Source organism: Urocitellus parryii, assembly GCF_045843805.1.
Source record: "Urocitellus parryii isolate mUroPar1 chromosome 13 unlocalized genomic scaffold, mUroPar1.hap1 SUPER_13_unloc_8, whole genome shotgun sequence".
NCBI classification, from domain to species: Eukaryota; Metazoa; Chordata; class Mammalia; order Rodentia; family Sciuridae; genus Urocitellus; species Urocitellus parryii.
This window is the reverse complement of record NW_027551776.1, coordinates 598,310-618,465: the sequence shown is the minus strand read 5'-3', so window position 1 is coordinate 618,465 and position 20,156 is coordinate 598,310. Positions and strand designations below refer to the sequence as shown.

The following is a 20,156-nucleotide window of genomic DNA, read 5'->3' as shown; positions in this document are numbered from 1 at the left end:
CGCGCTGGATGACACTGAGGCCAGCATGCTTCTTGTTGGCGTGGAAGTCAGAGGGGCCCAGTGGGCAGTCAGGACAGAGGAAGGTGCAGAGGGAGGGCATGCCAGGAGCCTAGGGGTAAGAGTCAGCCTGAGGAAGTTACCTCCTGCAGCCTGCAGGGGGCGGCACACATCCCAGGGCTAATTCAGAATCCTTGGCAGCCCAGGCGATGCCTACTGGTTTTGGTGGTTTCAACCACATGCCATCCATCTGACCTCTGTGCACTCGGCCAAACCCATCCCTGCTGCTGAAAAATCTACACCCTCACAGCCTGCTAAGGGGTGACCCTGATGCCCGGTCATCCCATATGAGGAAGTGAAGGGACAAAGGGTTTAACCAGGTCACTGCTTTGTGAACAGGAGTAAAATCCTCGTCCTGGGCTTTGTTTCTTGTGTTGCACACACAGTAACTAGTCACTGCCCTGCATGCGAGTGCACACTGTGCAAACTCCATCTCCGTCCCTTGCTCTCCTCGGGACCTGCCTGGTAGCTGCTTCAGAAGCTCACCCCCAGGGCCACCAAAGCAGGTGGCCCCACCTAACTGTCTGGAATGTGAAGTTCAGAGTCTCTTGGAAAATTGCATAAGCAAGCTTCCCTGGCGTGATTTCTAACGCTCTTTAAAAAAAAAGACTTGAACATGGCTGATGCAGCCAGCAGCGTGTTCTGGGGACCCGCTTTCACAAGCAGCACAGACCAACTGTTAACATGTATTATTTAGTCAACTGTTAAAGTTTATTTCATAAGTATCAGTAATTTAAAGCCATTTACTAAATTGTAAATTTCAATCCTTTAAAAACTACTACCAGAGCAGTTCTGAGGTATCACTGTTAACTTAGTATGGAAATGTGACTGCCGTGCCCGCAGCTCCCTAGGCTGCTGGGGTGTGACCACAGACGCGATCTACAGCTTTCAGGAAATTCCTGTGCACGTGCATTAAGTGACTTTCTGAACGTTAATGCTGATTTGGTTGGCTGGTCACTTCTAAGCATACCAAAATAATAAAGGCTGGCCCACAGAAGGACCCCAGGAACTGGGAAACCGCCCTCTAGGCCTCCTTCATCTGAAACCCAGCCAACACTCAAGTTATCTACCAGGAAATCAGTGCAAAAAGCATCCAAAAATCTTGCCTGTCAGCAGGTTAATTTTCATATAATTTTAAAAGAGCTAGACATTTTTCTTTCAAAATTCATTTATAAAAATAAATTTCAGTTTGAGACCTTAGGTACCAAATTGTAGCTTAATTTAGTCGTGATGGCTGCACTATAAAGTCATGAAAAACGCAGCTGAAAATGCTGAGCCCCAGCTCCTCCTCCCGGCACCCTCTGTGGTCACAGCCACTCCAGGGCTGACCAAATACCCTCAGCTGCTTGAGAACAGTTTAGCCTTCCTCTGTCCTGAAACTCCCACAGAACTGTCATTCTCAGATCCTCATGACGACACCCAGTAACTGAAATACCCTTGTGATGGGGAAGGAGGCCTGTCACAGGCTCAGCAACACCGATGCAGGCGCCAGGACAACGTGGCCACCTCAAGGCCCCGCTCCCTCAGATGCTCTGCACTACAGTGCCGGCACAAACTTGAACCTTGGAACAATGACGATTTCAGTCAGCTGGACGGCATCAGCAAGTCCCTCCAGGTGTTGTGCTGAGATGATGGACAGCCTGGCCCGCCATCACCAGGCACCCTGGACAGGCACACTGTCAGGTGGAACTGCCAACATGCCTTCCTGCGCACAGCCCTGCTGCCATCGACATCTCTGTTGGACTGACTACTTGCGGGAGCAGTTCTGCCTCAGCCAGGATCACTGGAGGGGCAGCAAGGAACTGGACTCAGCAAGGTTCCGGCCTCCACATCCACACACACTAAGCAAATTCCAGAGTACTGTCCTCTCAGGGCCAACGAGCAGGTGGCTGGCCTGTTCCTATTACCAGTCGAGGGAACTCAGCGTAGAGCCTGTGGGACAAGGTGATGCAGCAGGAGTCTGGTCCACTGCAAACTTAAGCCTGTTTAGTCAAACCACGGAAAGGAGCTGCCCGGTCAGCATCCTCAGACATGGCTGCCCCAACTCTGCACACTGAAGCCAGTGGAAGGCACGGCTCAGATCTCACTGATAGTCCTCTCTGAAGGACAGTACTCCGAGGGGCCAGGAGAGGACACATAGAAGGACTGTGTTTTCCTTTTTAACCGGGCTCTTTTGTTGGCCAGCACCAGGCTGCGCCGGCTGGAGCTGATGATTTCCGAGATGAACTTCTTGCAGTCCACGCACACCTCCATGGTGCTCCAGTCCTCCATGAGCTCCTTGGGAAAGTGCGGCTCTTCATCCGACCTGTCCACAGACTTAGACTTTGAGGAGAACCTTTTTGCAGCACTGTGAGCACACGGGTCTCTTACAGAACTGGCAGGTGTAAGACCAGGTGAAGAAGGAAAACCTCCGGGTTCGGCAACAGAAGCAGAGCTTTCCTTTCTTCAGGGCGGTGTAGATGTCCTTGTACTGCTGGTACTTCTCCAGCTCTGCCTTCACCAGCACCTGGCGGATGTGCATCACCTCCTCCACCGTCAGGGCGAGGCATTCCACGGGGAAGCAGAACTCCTCCAGGGAGCGGGAGCTCTGCCGGGTTGGGGGCAGGAACTGCCTCACGTTGGTGGGCGTCTCCTTCTCAATGGAGTGCCGGCGCTGGGGCGGCTGCCGCTGCTCGGGCTGTGGGGTGGACGATATGGGCAGGAACTCTGGGGGCTTCTTCCTCACGCACGTGGCCTCCAGCGCTGGGTCCTCGAGGAAGGAGGGAGATGCGCTGCTGCCGCTGGACGACCTGGGCAGAGTCTCCTCCTCGGAGTCAGAGCTGTCCAGCTCAGCCAGCGTGGGGGCCTTGAGGAGCTTCTTGCGCTGTGCAGGTGCTTGCTGGGCAGCACGGGTCCCCCCAATTTCTGTCTGCGATGTCAGGCCTCCATTCAGCATAGATGGCTCCCCAACATTCTTTGGAGATTCTGGGGTAGTCACATCCAATCGGCTCCGTCTAATCTCCTCTGGGGACACAGGCCGCAGCTTTCTTTCTGCTTTAATTTCTTCTAATATTCTTTCATGCAGGCTCCGAGGCCGTGGTGGGGTTGGTTTCAGTTTTCTGGCTGAAGCGGGGTTTAAAGGAGGTCTTGACCTGATGAAGTCCAGGATGATCTCATGAGCGCTCTTCTTTAACCGAGGAGGAATGTCGCCATTTACCATCACTTTCCGCAGGGTGTACCTTCTGCACTGGATGTCATCCATCAGCATCTCATAGGGAGTCAGCTGGTACTCGATGGGCAGTGGGTTGTACTGCCGCTCCTGGACCTTCTTAAGTTTTACCCCATTTCGCAAATCCCTCATCACCTGGACCCAGAATCGGGCCCAGTCAGCGTTTTTCAGCTCATCTAGGTCTGTGCTGGAGTCGTCACTCTTCTCCATTTCTTGAATCTTCTTAAGATTCTCCTTTGCACTCTTGATTTTAGTCAGGAACGTGTGGAGCTCCATGGTTTCTGCGAACAGTGCACGACACACTGCCTGATAATGATTTGGTGCCTCTGACTCGGCTGGGAGATGAGCAGCACACAGCTTCATGACGTCTCGGTAGGACCGCACGGCAGAGACGGCCCTCTTCTCATCTTCCTCCTCCTCCAGGCCCTCGTCTGCAGCCTCGTAGCCCTCGTCCTTGCTGCCATCGGCCTCCACAGTGTTGGCCATCCGGTCGATGAGCTGCTCCAGGGGAGGGCTTAGCTCCCGTTCCTCATTCTCCTTTAATCCATAGTCCAGTGCTTTATAGATAATAATTCCCAAGGACTCGATAACCTCTGTTTCTGTACAACGTGAATTTCCCATTTTACCCGCGGCCGCCGGGCCCTCGTCTCCGGGCGCCAGCGTGACGGCGCCGTCCCTGCAGACGCGGACCTGCGCGGCCGAGCGCACGCGGCGCGGGGCCCGGCGGGCGGCCCGCAGCGAGCCGCAGCACTGGTAGCACACGGCCCACGCCTGCTCCTCATTGATGGGCTGCCCGTACAGCCGCAGGATCTCCTCCAGGCTCAGCGCCTCCGGCGGGCCCGCCGCGGCCGCGGGCTCGGCCGGGCCCTCGCCGCCAGCCGCCTGCGCCATCCCGCGGAGGGCGCCGCGCCGCTGCCGCGTCCGCTCAGCTCCGCGGCATCGTCCCCGCGCGCCTCCGCCCGAGCCGCGCCCCACCCGGCCGCGCGCGCCGCCCAGGCGCGGGACCCGAGGGCCGGGCGGCGTGGGCGAGCGAGGCGGCCGGCGCCGCGGCGGCTCCGAGAGGCCGGTCGGCCGCGCTGGCGTCCTTAATTTCTTAACTTTTGCCCATACATGGCTTACTTTTTTTCCTTAAGGGATTTTTGTTTTTGTTGATCATTTCTTTTGTAATACTATTGGAAATATTTTTAATTTCCTATTTAAATAATTTATTCATGGTATTTAGAAATGGAGCTGGATTTTTTTATATTAACATTAAAATCAGAAATTCTGCTAAATTCATTTCTTACCTGTAGTATTTTTTAAGTATCTTAGGATTTTCTATGTAAGCAATCATATTATCTATGAATAATGGTAATTTTTTTCTTTTCTCTATTCTCTATTTTTTATTATTTTATATTACTCTCTATTTTCTGTATTTAAAAAATATTTTCTGGCCTTACTGGATGATTCAGAGGCTCAGAATAATGTCAATTGAAGTAGTATTGATTGATTGCTAAAATAATTTTCCCTTGGAATTTTAACATATAGATATATTACAAAATGCTTGACACACCTCCAGAATCTTAGTTTGAGGTGAATAGTGTCTCTGTTGGATGAGATAAAAGTATTTAACACAGCAAATGTAAAGTGTTTCTTGGATTTTGAAAAACAACTAAGTTTATACATACACAGATCAGCCCTTGGCTATTGCCCTGACCACTGCCCATATAATGTATGAAAGCATTCACTCTGTCCTCTTACATTGGTGCTCCCAACTTTGTCACTTTTCCTTTCATGTATGTGAATTACTGTTGCTGAGGATATCTGTTTTTATTTATATAAATAAAAATGTATGTTTATATTTCACCTACAAGTAGAAAGACCCAGGATCACTCAAGAGAATCTTCCACATTTGAAAGAATTGCAAATGTTAATAACAAATAGGCAACATTTTCTGAGCACTGGCTACAATAAATCCTACTAGAGTTTTTATCTATGTTGTCATTTATTTCTGATAATGGTTCAATGAAGTAGGTATTATCTCTATTTTAAATAATAATAATAATAATAATAATAATAATAATAATAATAAAGAGCACAGCAAACTTACAAAACTTGACTAGGTTCACACAGCTAGCACTAGAAAAGATCAGATTTTTGTCCCAGGTAATTCAGATCTTAATTCCTATGCTATATAGATATGGAGCTCTCCACTCTGCTGAGAGGTTTTCATCTCCTTCAAATCTAGAAGGAAAAAGAAATAAATGCTTGAGATTTGAAACTGAGAAGCATTTATTTTGTAAACTACTCACAATTTCAATTATCTTTAATGGTAAAGTGATTGAGATGGATAAAGACTATGAAAAAGGAGAAAACTGTCTATGATCATTTGCAAATGACAATTGTTTTCTTGGTGGCCAAGTTTGCATAAACACTGTGCTGCTTCTAAGCATTAATACAAATTAGAGGACTGTTGCATCTCATGTTTTTAAAACTTCATGTAAGTATGATTTCTCTACCTATAATTGTAAGACTATTAAAATGTTTTGTATACTGAGGTAAGTCACAGATTTGAACTCTAATAACAAAAAGAGCAAATTGCTTTCATTTAGAAAATGAAAAGGTGGACAACTCCAATGGATTAGGGACTTTACGTGACCAAGGCTGATTCACCTAACCTCTTCCCTTAAGAAGATCATCCATCCCAAGGGCTATGCTGCTGATAGAAACCATACTCCCATCCACTGACTCAGAAGAAATTTCACTATATAAAGATGGTAGTGACACATAAAACAGTAGTGGTCGAATGGTAGTAGAAAAAAGATGCTAGATATTTGAAGAGAAGTAAAAGACCAAAAGTAGATAGATAAGAGTTTTTGCTGTATGGTTCTTTAACCAAAGAACAGTTTCAAGTTTCTGGGTGTTTGTTTGTTTGTTTGTTTGTTTTCATTTCTATCACTGTTCTATTCCACCTCTCTCAGTGTTCAAGTGTCTGCTCCATATCTTTAGTAGCAGTAGCATAAATTATTCTTCTTAAGACATGGTGAATTGAGGATTTATTCCAGATCTTCTCTAGCCCCATCTCCATTTGGCAACTCAGGGAACCCCTTCTCTTCTTAGGACACATGATTTGTAGCATAGGGCTGTGACTGTCTGAGCTTCTCTCCTCCTTCTGTTTGTTGCTAAAAGCAGTTTTTACAGTAAACAGCAATCCCTGGACTGTTCAGGTCATCAATACATGGTGTCATGCCCTGAATGTGACTTTTCTAAAATGCTCAGCACTATGTTATAATTGGTTAATTTATTTTCATATCAGTTTCTTATTCAATTGAATTTCCATTTTATATTTTAGGAGATTAAAAATTGAAATCTAATTTCATAAGACTTGCCCACCCACCACAAAAAATTCCATGAAACATGAATGTAGTCAACTTTAGTAGCGTAATATATGCTTTTATTATATATTTTGCTAAATAAGATGTTATGTTAAAAAAGAGTTGCCAAAATTTAATGATATACTTGTCAGAAAATCTATTATTTTTCTGCTAATTTGGTATTAGCAGAAACCTTTAGTGGAAGAAACCTTTATTTGGGAACACAATATAATAAAATTCCAAAATATGGGAATGTTTTATGAATAACCTACTAGTTCAGGCTCAAGCTTTTGTGGGTTTTGGTGAAAGACCTCATCTGCATACAGTGTGCATACAGTGAGACATCAAGTGGAACCTGTCTCACCTAAACTTCTTGTAACTTTAAGGAAAGTAGAGAGGGAACAGGAAGGGAAAATACAAGATGGGAAGAAATACAGTCCTTATGAACATTAAGAGAGAAAATTCAACTCATTTAAGGTCTACTATCATAAATTTTTTGTTTGTTAAAGATTATCCTCAGTGCTGAAAAACAAATTCCGCTCATTGGATTTATATGATAGGAGAAAGAAATACACATATGATTAATGAGCTATCAAAGAACAGGAATTCCAATTTTAGTGGTAATAAAATATTTGGTGTAAAAAAAAAAGGCAAAAAACCTACTGCTACTTTGGTTCCTTTGGATTATTTGCAATTAGGAAAAATGTAGTTAAGGAAGAAATTATAAACTTAAAGCAGAAAAACAGAAAAAAAAAAAGAAAACTTTGCCTAAGGATGTATATTAGTGAACAGACTCTGTAATAGCTAAATAATAAAGCACAGTCTGGTTTTAATTAATTTTAAATTAGTTTTACATGAAAATAAATTGGTTTTGAACCTACAAGATTAATATGATAACATTAACATCTGAAAGAAATGCCACTTTTTAAATCTTCTCAATCAAGCCCAAAGGCCTAGATAAAAAAAGTAGATATTGTAAATTACCAATTAATTTAAATTACAGAGTTATTTATGTTCAGTTGATTTTTGGAGCATGTTTAATAGGTGATTTAAAATATCAAATACTATCAGTTAGATATACATAATAAAAATTAATATCACAATCAAGTAAAACATTCGAAAAGCAAAAGAAATAATTTTTTTTCTTGAAAAGCTCAGTTCTCCTAAATCAATATGGAAGTTCATATGTATTATTGTTAATTGAAAAGAGCTATTCACTCATTGTCTGTTTTTGTATTAATTTTTCCTTATTCTAACACAATTAGATCAGATTACAAACTTAAGTAAAGCATCTCCTGAGCCCATTTTATTTATTTTTTGATCATTGGCCATGTTTCTCAATAACAAAACTTGAATTTATCATTGATACCTTCAAATACCCTCCTGATATGCATTTGAAAACAATTTCTTATATATAATTGGTGGTCTATTTATGTTCCTAGGAATGATGATAAGGGCAAATTTCTTGTTTGTTTTATTTCAATTTAAAATCCTGCAGTATCCAGTATTCCCAGAAAGAATTCCATCCAAGTACTGACTGGGCCCAACCATACTTAACTTCCAGGATTAGAGTAGATCTGGCAAGTTCAACATAGGATGTGATAGGCAGAAATGATGGGGCAGGTCCCTAAAACATAAGTTCACCACTGGACTGAAAAGATTCTTTCCTTTCTAGTCTCAGACAGTTGTATCCCATTTTAAAGCAATACAGCGGGATGGTTTACATTTTCTTTATTAATGAAATAGAATGGATTTATAATTGGGGAAGAGCTTTTTAACTTGTTGTTCATGTGCATGGTGACCACTGACTTTATTTTGACTTTCATCATATTCATAAATCATTTCACATGAAAATTAAGTTTAGAATGCTGGCTACTGTTTTGGTCAGATCTTCCTTGCCTTGCTTTTTTTTTCTTTTTCTTTTCATTTCTTCTTTTTTCTTTCTCTCTCTCTCTCTCTCTCTCTCTATATATATATATATATATATATATATATATGCATATATATTTAATCATACATATATGATTTTTTATTAATAGAATATCAAGTGTAGGTGATCAGTCTAATAACTTTAAAATTTCTCAAGAAGGATGAACAAACATTATTTTGATATATCAACTATGATATGATATGAAAATATCTGTTATTTCTATATATGAAAAAAGATCTTGATACTGCTGAGATTTTCTTGTTTTTTTTTTTTTTTTGCCTACCTTCTCGATAGAAAAAAATGGCGAATTTTAAAATAAAAGATGTATTTTTTCCTTCCAAGTTTTGTGGTGCCATCGAATTCTATACACAAATCCCTCAGCTCCTAAACTTCTGGTTAAGAACCCTCCTGAGATGTTTTTATCTGCAAGATTCAAGCTAACTCTCCATAAATTCTTTGTTCTAACCCAAAAAAGGGAGGTCAGAGGTTTTGTCCCAGCTAAGTAGCTTTGTGTTTAATTAGCTGTCCCAGAAGTTCAGCATATTACTTCTACAATCTTTTAGAACAAGGTTAGTAAAGAACTACAATTAGCTACAAAGGAGACAGAGAATCTAATCTACTTTGTAGGTATATCCATGTGCTCACCTCACATTATGAGATCAACTAATAAAGGAAAATGTAAAAAATGAATAACTGAGAACATTTAATAGTCTGTAATAAGGAGAACTATTTTCTCTTTGGATAGACTTGTTTCTAGAAAATTAGAAAAGAAAGGTGTGAAAATAAACTTTATTTATTTATTTACTTGTAAATTTAACATAACAGAAGATTACCAGTGATACTAGTAACAATAATTTACTGAAAATAATAATTGCCATTTACTGGAAGTTCCATGAATTATTTAATTTAAACTGATGAGAGTCTGGAATATTCAATATTATCCTCATTCTTAAAATGATATATTTGGAACACTTAAGTTTCAAAATCTGTATGATGTGCACAGCTGGAGAGTGGCACCCCAAGTTCATGACCTATAAATGTGCAACTGAGGTGATGCATATTAAAACCTAAATTCAACCAACTATATCTAAAAATAATCCTATAGAAATAAAGTTTTGAATAAAAAAGTTGTAGCCTAGTAAGGGCCTGTGATATATGTGAAACAAATGAGTTAATAAAAGGAGGCTGGTGGACACACTCTACAACCCAACTGTGGTGCTGGTTGTCCAGGGCTTCTCTGAAAGTAGTGAGGAAAGGAGAGACAGCATCTATTTGGATGTATGATAATGTATGTCATGAATAATTCATAACATCTCAACTCTAATGAACCATCCTGCACAAATTACTCAACTTTTTCTTTGATAGAACAAATAGATTTTTGATTAAAAATATGCCCACTAGTTAACTTGGGTATCCAACCAGGGTATTCCAGGTGGTAGAATGACAAGTTCTGTCTTCTAAAACATAAGTTTCCCAACATAAATCAATAACTTGAATTTTAATTTTATACATCAAATTAGTTATTGTTGGTCATTCCTGATGAGTGAGTTATTGAAACTCATTGGATGGGTCAAGAATATTTTGAGATTCTAATTAGTATAACCTATAGTGAATGCTGGAAGAGAATACAGGGGCTAAATTGACAAAAGTCAGATAACCTCTTGCCTCAGATCCCTGCAGGTGACTTTCCTGCAAACATATTGACAACATTGGTCAATGGAAACTGATCCTCTCCTCTTCCTGCAACAAATCCTCCTACCAATTCCCTCACAAAGGGTTATTAAACTCTCAGAGATAATGCTTAACCTCATTAAACATCAGGGAAGACCATTAAAGCCACAGAAGTTATCTTCATTTAATCATAAGAATGGCTAAATTCTTCAAAACAAACAAAAAAGTAACAACAAAAGAAATGTGAAAAGCAAAAAAATACCAATAATTAGTAAGGCTGTGGATTCCCAAGAAAGCTCTCAAACTATTGGAGGATACATAAATTATCATCATGGCTTTGAAAACTATTTGATACTATCAGTAAAAAGAATATATCTCTTCCACCCGAGGAGCTAACTTCTGCATATAGACCCAAGATAAGTAGATGTAAATGTGTAACAAGAAGCATGTCTAAGAGTGATTAAAATGGCAGAATTCACAATAGTCAACACCTGAAAGCAATGTGAGGATACAGCAAAAGCAGAATGAATAAATTATTAGGTGCTCATAAAATAGTAAGGTATGCAGAAATAAATTTGAAGAAACTGTAGTTACCTGCAACAACATGGATCTCTTTAAGTGTAATGCAAGCAAAAGAAGCCAGAGACTACACATTATATATTATTTTATTTGTATAAAGTACAGATTTTGGCAAAATTATTCTCTTAGAATGTGGAATACTGGTTATTTTTGGAGGAAATGGGAACACATTAAATTGTAGGAGGCACAAAGGGAGCTTCTGCTATCTAATCAATTCCCTTTGCTCACTTGATTGCTGAATTTCCAAGAAGGCACATGGCATGATCAAACACTGAGCTGTTTGTGTTTCTGTGTGTTGTTCATAAGGGGAAAAATATGTAGCAAATAAGAAGTTACATTAAAGAAATCAGGAGTATACATACCTACAGGACCAATGTTAGCCTAATCCATACATCTTCTCTGAGATGGAATTTTCACTGACACCATCATAGCTTTACAAAGTGCTATTTCACAAGACTTTAGAAGGAAGCCGCAAGGGTGGGGACTTCATTAGCTGACTCAAAATACTCTCTAACTGTACAAGACACAAGTTGCAGGTGTTTGGCAACAGTACGGATAAAATTGTTTTTTTGGAAATACTGAAATGGGAAAGGGCAATATCTGTAATGTTAAGGAAACAGCATGTAGCTATGACTGATTTTACTCCCAGGCCCAAACAGAAACCTGGAGGTCAAGATGATCTTTGGAAATACATAGAATTATTTTAGCCTATTTTTTTTTTTCACCAAGAAGGAAAACTACTTCTTTTTGATTCAAGGCACTCTCTTAAATATCACCTACAGATATCCTCTAAAGATTAGCTATTTAACTCCATAAAAATATTTATTAAATTTAACACACATGCACACAACCTCAAACATGTAATCAATGGCCTATAAAAAGCTATATGTTGAATTACAACAAATAAGCTAATTTTCATATCTATTTCCCTCTTCCTTATTTTTTAGCTCAGAAAACATAATTACTAAGTTTAAGCAAAAATGTCATTTCTCTTACACATTCACTTGATGGAGATAAAGCTAGATATATCTGATCTTATCATGCCCCGCAATTCTGATAATACAGTAAAGCACATTGTAATGTGATGGCTAATTTAATGTGTAAATATGACCAGTATATAGCAGTATCCAGATATTGGTTAAACATTATTCGGAGTGTGTCTGTGAGAATGTTTCTGATTGATATTAACATTGGAATTTGCAGACTGAATAAAAAAGATTGCCCATCCAGTGTGAGCACAGGTATCATCCAATCCTTTGTATTCATTCTTTCTCTCTGCTTGTCTTTGAGTTTGGACATCAGTCTTCTCCTGCCTGCATAATCAGGCATAGACTGTGTATTAATCTGTTTTGTGCTGCTGTAACAGAATACCTGAGACTGGGGAATTTACAGTGAACAAAAAGAATTGGTTATATGGAGGCTGAAAATCCAGTACAAGCTGACAATATCTTGCAAGGCGCCTGTTGCTGTGAAAGCAAGAGGACAGGAGAGGGCAAAAAGATTGAACTCTCAGCCTCAAACTCACTTTATAATCAAGATTAATCAACTCATGAGGTAGAAACCCTCATGACCTAAACATCTTCCTTTTGGCCCGATCTCCCAAATTTGTTGCATTGAGGATTACAATTCCAAAACATGAACTTTGGGATATACAGGTAGGTCAAAGTAGATTGGAAACTGTACCATTAGCTCTCTCGGGTGTCCAGCTTTCTGGTTCCGTTATAGGATTTCTCAGACTATATAAGTGCATAAGAAATTCCATATACATATATATGCATTCTGTTTTTTATATGTGCTCATATTGTTTTCTATTGTTGGCTATTGTGAATTCTCCTGTTTTGATCATTCTTAGACATACTCCTTGATGCACATTTACATCTGTTTTTCTTGGGTGTGTATACAGGAGTGAAATTGTTGGCTCATGGGATATAAGTGTTTCTTTCTTTAGCAGATAATATCAAGCAATTTCAAAGCCATTGTAATAATGTATCCACACTCACTCATATGGAGATTTTTATCTACATTGTCTATTTTTATTTATCTATATACATACATAAAGATGTGTTATATCTATATCTTATTGGTTCATTTCTCTAGAGAACCCAGACTAATGCATACTTGTAGTCTTTTCTTATCACCATATATCCTTCTGGATATAGCCTTGAGTCCTTTTGACTCTGTCATTCTGATTCACTTTTCCTATGGTCATTGATAGAAAGCAAGGCTATATTTTAAATATTCATTTATTCATATACTCACCCAATAAACATGCATTCAGTTTTTGATATATGCTCCAAGTTTTGGTAGAAAGGAAAGGCATGATCTTTTCCCTCTAACTGGAGGGGAATCAGAGATGGGGACTGCAATAGAGTAGTGTTCTAGTGTTTCAGGGTTACAGAGAAAAGTCAAAAAAACAAACACAGCTTGATGTGTTTCTCAGGGAGGGGAGGGCTCTGGAAACCTTGACTTGCCCCTTTGTTATGATTTAGTTATGAGGTTTTCTCCAAAAGCTCATGTATAATAAAATGCAAGAATTTTCTGCGGTGAAATGATTGGGTTATGAGAGCCTTAACCTACCCAGTGTATATAGATTAATTTGGCCTTAAGTATAGGTAGTTAGGGTGTGGTTGGTAGAGGATGGTCACTACAGGCATGCCTTTGGGGTTGATATTCAGTCCCTGGGGAGTGGAGCCCTCTCTCTTCTTCCTGATTGCCATATCCAGAGCTGCCCTCCTCCTCCATACTGATTTACCATGATATTTTGCATCACCTCAGGCCCAGAACAATGGAATCATCCATCTATGAACTGAATGTCTGAAAGCATGAACACCAAATAAATTTTTCTTCCTCTAATTATTTTTGTCAGGTCTTTTGGTTAATCACAGCAACAAAAAAGTAGACTAAAACATCCTCTCTCCCTGTCCCTGTCACTTTGCCCATTTTCCTTCTATTCTCAATGATATAACTCAATTTTTGCTATCATGATATATAAGTCTGACCAAAAAACAAAACAAACAAACAAAAACCCAAACCAAAAACCAAACAAACAAAATTAGAAATGCCTTAAAGCATAGTATGTCATAAATTTAGTTTTGCAGAGAAGAGGAAAAATTAGGGTACTTCAACCTTCTTTATGCCAAATATCTAAATAAGCAGAGAAAATTCTCAGCTCTTGTTAATACAAAGTGGATATTTCTCAGGCAGCATTTCATTTTCTTTTAAGACAAGTGAGTGCCACAGGAAGACCCATGAGAAGTCTGTCCTCATCCCGATGTGGTGCTGATGATTCTAGTAAAATCCAGAATGGTGGTCTAGCACTCTTATTTTATCACATCTGAAGTATGTTTCTTCTCAACTTGAAAAAAAATAAAGTAAACCTTTTGTCTGTAACTAGTATGAAAATATTAATAAAATACTGTAAGGTCAGGCAGCAGCAACCAAAAGGAGGCAGATTTAAAAAGGCTGCTGGATGAGGCTTTGTTGAGATTTTGCTCTGAGGTGGAACTCACCAGCTGAGTGGGTTAGAAGAGGGTCTGAGGAGAAGCATGTGGGGCCCCACTGAACTGGAATTTTTGTTGGATTTAGGGCAAGCAGGGAGGCCTTGGGACAGGAAAAGGGGTTTTTAGAGTCCCTTGTCCTATTGGAGTTGGTATGTGTGTATGTTCGGGATGCTGGCCAAGATCCAGGATTGGCTAGGGGACCCTGCTGATTGACAGGCGGTTCCATCAGTGCCTGATTGGTGTTTCTTTCTGGTGCTGGCTGCTTAGTCACCTTCATCAATCTGAAAAATATGAGGCACCTCATAGAAATGACAACAGTTTTTTATGTTAATATTATGAACAATTTCTTGGTTACTATAGCTAGTTAGTAAAACCTGAGAGCATTTTGTCAGAACAAAGTGATTCTTGACTTGTGCAAGAAGAGTTTACATTGTAAGTCCCCAGATGTTATTTCTACCAACCTCCTAGGCACTGATCAGCAAGACACACAGAATTTTCTTGGTGCAGAAAGAAAAACTAAAGGCTCCTAAGAATACTGTTGTTCCTTTGGGTAATCACAGTATATCAGGTGCAGTTATTTCTCATAGTGTGGGAAACAATGGGCAAATTACAGAGCTTTTCTAGCAAGGTCATCGCCAAGTTTCAAGCTCCTCCTAATTATTCATTTTTACCTTAAGAGAAGACTGTTCTCTTGAGTGAGTTGGGCCGTATGGTCTTGACGACTCCAGCATCTACCTGCTGACAATTTTCCCTCCAGAACATGGTCTCAGCTGCATCTTTCCTCTACTTCCCTGTCCCAGGTCTCCATTTACCTTCTGAGAAATAGTCATGGGAACCAAACCAGTATGCCCCAAAGTTCTACCCACTTTCAGCACTTCCTTAACTTGTTCTAAATATAGTTATTTGAATATTATCCAGGGGTGTGCCTGTAACTTTCATTCTAATTTCATTACAGGGCCTAGAGGCCTCTCACATCAAAGCAAAGCTCTGAATTGTGACCTTAAGGGAAGTCATGCAATTAGGAGAGACTTAGAAGTGGAAGGAGAGATGCAGAGATCCCCAAAGAAAAATTTTCATACAGAGAGTCAGTGACTGTAGCTTCCTTCAGTTCTTGAGTGACCACAGGTAACGTTTCCTGGGGAACTTCTAAGTATGGCCAGAGGATGCTAGTTTATGAAGAAGAGTTCTAAAGGTCACATTTCCCAGCATGCCTCTGGTTAGAGAATTGCTACTGTGTCATTTGTAAATAGATTCTTAAAACTCAGACTAAAATTTGCTATAATTATTCCCTGATTCTTCCCTTCACTTCTAGGACACTTTTTGAGTTCTGTCAGGCAATCTTCACATCCTGCTGTCAGCCAGCTCTCTATCTGCCTGGCCTCTACAGGTGCATCTGCCTGACCTGAATAGGTATTCTTTATCTGCATTTCTCTCCACATTCCTAGAATACTTTAGCAGATATCTACGGAGTTATAATGTCCTTAGATTTAAAATAGTGCCTCCAAATGATTACCTATGTGAAGTCTACAGAACCTAAAGTCCTAACCTCTGTTATTGCATTGACTCTCATGAATTTCATGAGCAAGCAACTTGGTTATCAATGCTATATTTATTATGTACTCACAAAATCCAGTCCTTTTCTTTCTATCTCTTTAAAACAATTATTGATGCTGATTTTCTATTTAGTTTCAAATTCCTCAGCATCTTACAAAAAATCTACACATTATGCATATTTTCAATTTTGCTTATCAGTATTATAATATCTCAGAGCAGCATCATTGCTTTCCCACAGTTTGACAAATATTTGTTTTTAATAATTTCCCTAACTGTATTAGTCAAAATAAGTATTCATATTCTCCAAAAATTTCTGAACAAGTCAGAATTTTAAGTGAAGCTTGACAAAATTCTTAAAATATCCCCATGATTTACTTAAATAATTCAATTAATAAAGAATTCGTGTTCATTTCATTTACCAGCTGTTCTTTACTATAATTCTACATGCAAAACACTTTGTAATTCTTATTCTTCACCAAAAGATAAGTATTAATGGCCTTATGTTTAGCACTACTCTGTTCAGGCCTGAATTTCTCCTACAGTGAGGATCATGAAGAAGCTGGGAGCTCATTAAAGGCAACAAACATATGGCTCTAGCTACTTTGATAGTTTGAGCTGTACAATTTACTAGGGTTGGTTATTATTATATTTTAACAAGTACTTAAAATAAACAATGAAGACTCTCCACAGGGGGAAGAAAACAATGAAACAACATTACTCCATTTGCCACTGAGTGTGAATTGTAGGAGTCCCTTTGAGATATCACTGAGAGTTAAAAGGTATCTGTGCAATCTGCTCTCATACTTTTATGGGTGTGCCCACAATGTGACCCCCATGGAGGGTAATTTAAAAAAACTATCAGATAAAAAAGATACCTATGCCATACGATGCAGCAATTTCACTGCTAGGAATTTATCATACTCATAAAAGAATTCATTGTAGTACAGTTTTTAAGAGTATAACCAAAATATTATTTATTCCATACATGTTGTCACAGGATAGCAAGGCTCTGAAACTCCAAACCTCAGTTCTCATGTTCCAACAAAAGAAAATTTAAATGTCAGACACCAAAAGTCATGCAAGAGAACTTTATTATAGGTGAAAGTAAAGTAAAAGAAAAGTGAGGCTTAAGCAGAGCGTACTCTCAAGAGAGAGCGGGGCCATCTCCAAGCAGAGAACAAAAAGGAGACGATGCTGTCCCCAAATTTTATTACTGTTTGATGTTTACCAGGAGAACTGGGGACTACTTTCTGTACTCTTGGCCAATCAGGTGTTCAACTCCTCTTTCCTGTTGGATAGTGCAATTTTTGACCTTAGTTGGTCCTCTTCAGAACTGTAGAGTGTCCAATCTATTTAGGGGGGCTTCATCTACAAGTCAAGTTCATCTTAACGTAGGCACTGGTGTTGATAGCTGGTCGGAAGTTATCTTAGTGCACCTGCACTACTAAAGGAATCTTTCTTCCCACACAATTGGAGATGCTTACAGCTATAATTCCTAGTTTCACATAAACTTCAGTGGACTCTATCAGAGTTAGTCTCATTATTCTAAACAGGCAGATAGGCAAGGGTCAAATCCAGAGTATGGAGGAATTAAAAAGTTAATTCCTTCCGAGCCCTTCCTCCACATTAAGATAACCTGCTCCTGCTCCAGCCTGTTGCTAAGGTAACCTGTCTCAGGAGTTGCCCCTTCCTGTACTGAGTTGTAAAATTTGTTAATTATTGTGTTCTGGGCTGCTCCATCCTGCCCTCCCCCCTTCAACCCACCTATTTCCCACCTTTAGGCCATCCCACCGAGAATTTTCTAGGCCTAGTCACAGACAGGAAGGAGAAAGATAAGGGGAAGAGAGCAGGAAAAAAAAGAGGCCTAGGACATATAAGAAGGTGGAACACCTCACTTGTTGGAATGCCAGGATACCAGCTATGGCCCCCTTCTCTCTCTTGTTACCCCTTTTAAAATAAACCCTGCTTCATATGCTTGCCTAGGCGTGCTTCTCTAATGTTATACTTCAACAGGTGAGGGAGCAGGACTTGTAAGGTCAGGCAGTGGCAGCCAAAAGGAGGCAAATTTAAAAGGCTGCTGAATGAGACTTTATTGAGATTTTGCTCCCGGATGGAACTCTAAGACTGGCAGAGCAGGTAAGAAGAGGGTCTGAGAGGAGGAATGCATGCATGCAAGGGGGGGTGGAGATGGGTCTCAACCAGACTGGAACTTTTATTGGGCTTTGGGAAGGAAGGGAGGGGCTTGGGACAGGAAAAGGGGTTTTTAGAGTCCCCTGTCCTACTGGGGTTGGTCAGGGAAGCTGGCTAAGTTCCAGGATTACCAGGAGACCCCGCTGATTGGTGTTTCTTTCGCTTGTCCAGGCTGCTTGGTGCTTTGTTTCTCAGTCACCTCCACTGGTAACTGGAGGTATCACTATTTCCCTTGCTTTTGTAAATTCTTTTTTTTAACAGATTAACAGCCACCATTTGAAGATAGTTTAAAGAAGAAACCTAAAGTAATTTTAAGAACATTTTATGACTTTACCATGTATTTCACTGCTCATTGCTAGCTACTACCTAACAATGTGATGTTTATGATGTTATGCATTATTTTAACTTAAAATTTTAATAGTGTAATGTTATAAGTTATCTTCATTTTCTACTTTTAGCTTTTCTATGACTTGCTATGTATTACTAAAACTAAAATATTAAATGGTGGGAAAGGAAAAAAAATATCTATGATCAGGAGAACCATGTTGAAACCCTTAAATTCCCTTCAGTTCTACATACTTAATTATGTAAACTAGAGAAATCCTTTTAAAAAAGAGCTTGCTTGCTTTATTTACTATGTAAAGTGTTATCTTTCAAAAAGTACTTGTTTTGTTTTATTGAAACTTACCCGCCACTCTATAGTTTTTGCCATCATATCAAACATTCTCCATTTTTAAGGTTAATAACAAGTGTTCTGCATTTCCCAAAGACCCAACATCCTCTGGGAGGTAAGATATGTTCTGAGATGAGTTACATCCTCAGGTCTGGAAAACAAAACCTGGCCCTGTGACCCTCACTCATCTCCTGACCCACACACCCTAATCAGAAGCCAGGACAGACTGGAAAGGAGTGATTTGACTCATGACCTTGAATTTTCCTTACTTGCTGTAGTATCTCTAAATAAGCCAAAGCATAGATTCAGAGTTCCAGTAACACATAGCATATTGGAAGTCCTCATTTTTATGCCATTAGAATAATTTTAAAACTATGCTGTCTGTTTGTAGCCTGTATGCTCCCAGTACTTAGAGCAGCCTTGTTAGGACCATGGTGGAAGGGTAGTTATGACATTCCCTGTGGCTTGATGTTTGGGGAGTGACTCTGTCAAATGAAATGTTAAACAAATGTATCTGGAAGGAAAAAGTACTCATATTCCTGAAGTAGGGCTCTCAGGCTGCTTAAATGCCATCTTCCTGCACATTGGTTGGACTGCCAGCAGAAAGCTGCTCCCCAAAGTAGCCACTGGGGTTTGAAGCACATTGATTCAATTCCAATTCTTTTTTATTTTAAAAGTCCTTTTTATTTTTTTATTTATTTTTTATTTTATTTTAAAAATCCTTTTTTTCTAAAGGGATTGTCTGTCTTCTTTATCACTTCTCACCTAATTCTTTATAAAATTTAAAACTTTTTACCCCCATGATAGTTTCCTTTTTTAAAAAATTTAACTTGTTTTTTAACTGATACATGAAACATAAGAATTATACATAAGTATGGGCACAGTGCTAGTTTCAATACACTGTATAATATAAAACTTTCCCTACTTTATCCACTCTCCCAAAAAAGAGCCAAAGATGTGGTACACAAAGGGCAAATACATTCCAATTATTCAAAGTAATATTTAAAATTACTTATAAAGAAGAAAGTAAGGTTTAAATAAAGTAAATAAATGTGCCCACTCTTGAAATAAATTAAGAGTTTAAAGCTTGGTTCTAATGAATAAGGTGGAATCTCACCAACCCTTCATGGGGATACTAAGATTTTCTTGTTTCTCATAAGGAACATTATAAGTTTCTCATGGTTTTTTTTTTTTTTTTTTTTTTTTTTTTTTTGTCCATCAATACAAATTGCCATATTGAGTATCAGATGGCATTTCCAGTGTTTAAAACTTGACCAAGGATAATCCAGAGAAAATCTGGTTCCAGGGAACTAGAAACAGAGATTTTTTTTTTTTTTTTTTTTTTTTGGTACCTAGGATTGAACCCATGGCTGCTTCACCACTGAGCTGCATCCTAAACCCTTTCACTTTTTAGTTTGACAGAGAGTGTGATTATGCTACT

General features: G+C 39.5%; 1 pseudogene; it reads right to left on the bottom strand.

Annotated features, from left to right (window-relative positions):
* Positions 1-468: 468 nt before the first annotated feature.
* LOC144251462 (protein spire homolog 1 pseudogene) lies at positions 469-4,156 on the bottom strand (annotated as a pseudogene).
* Between the last annotated feature and the right edge of the window lie 16,000 nt (positions 4,157-20,156).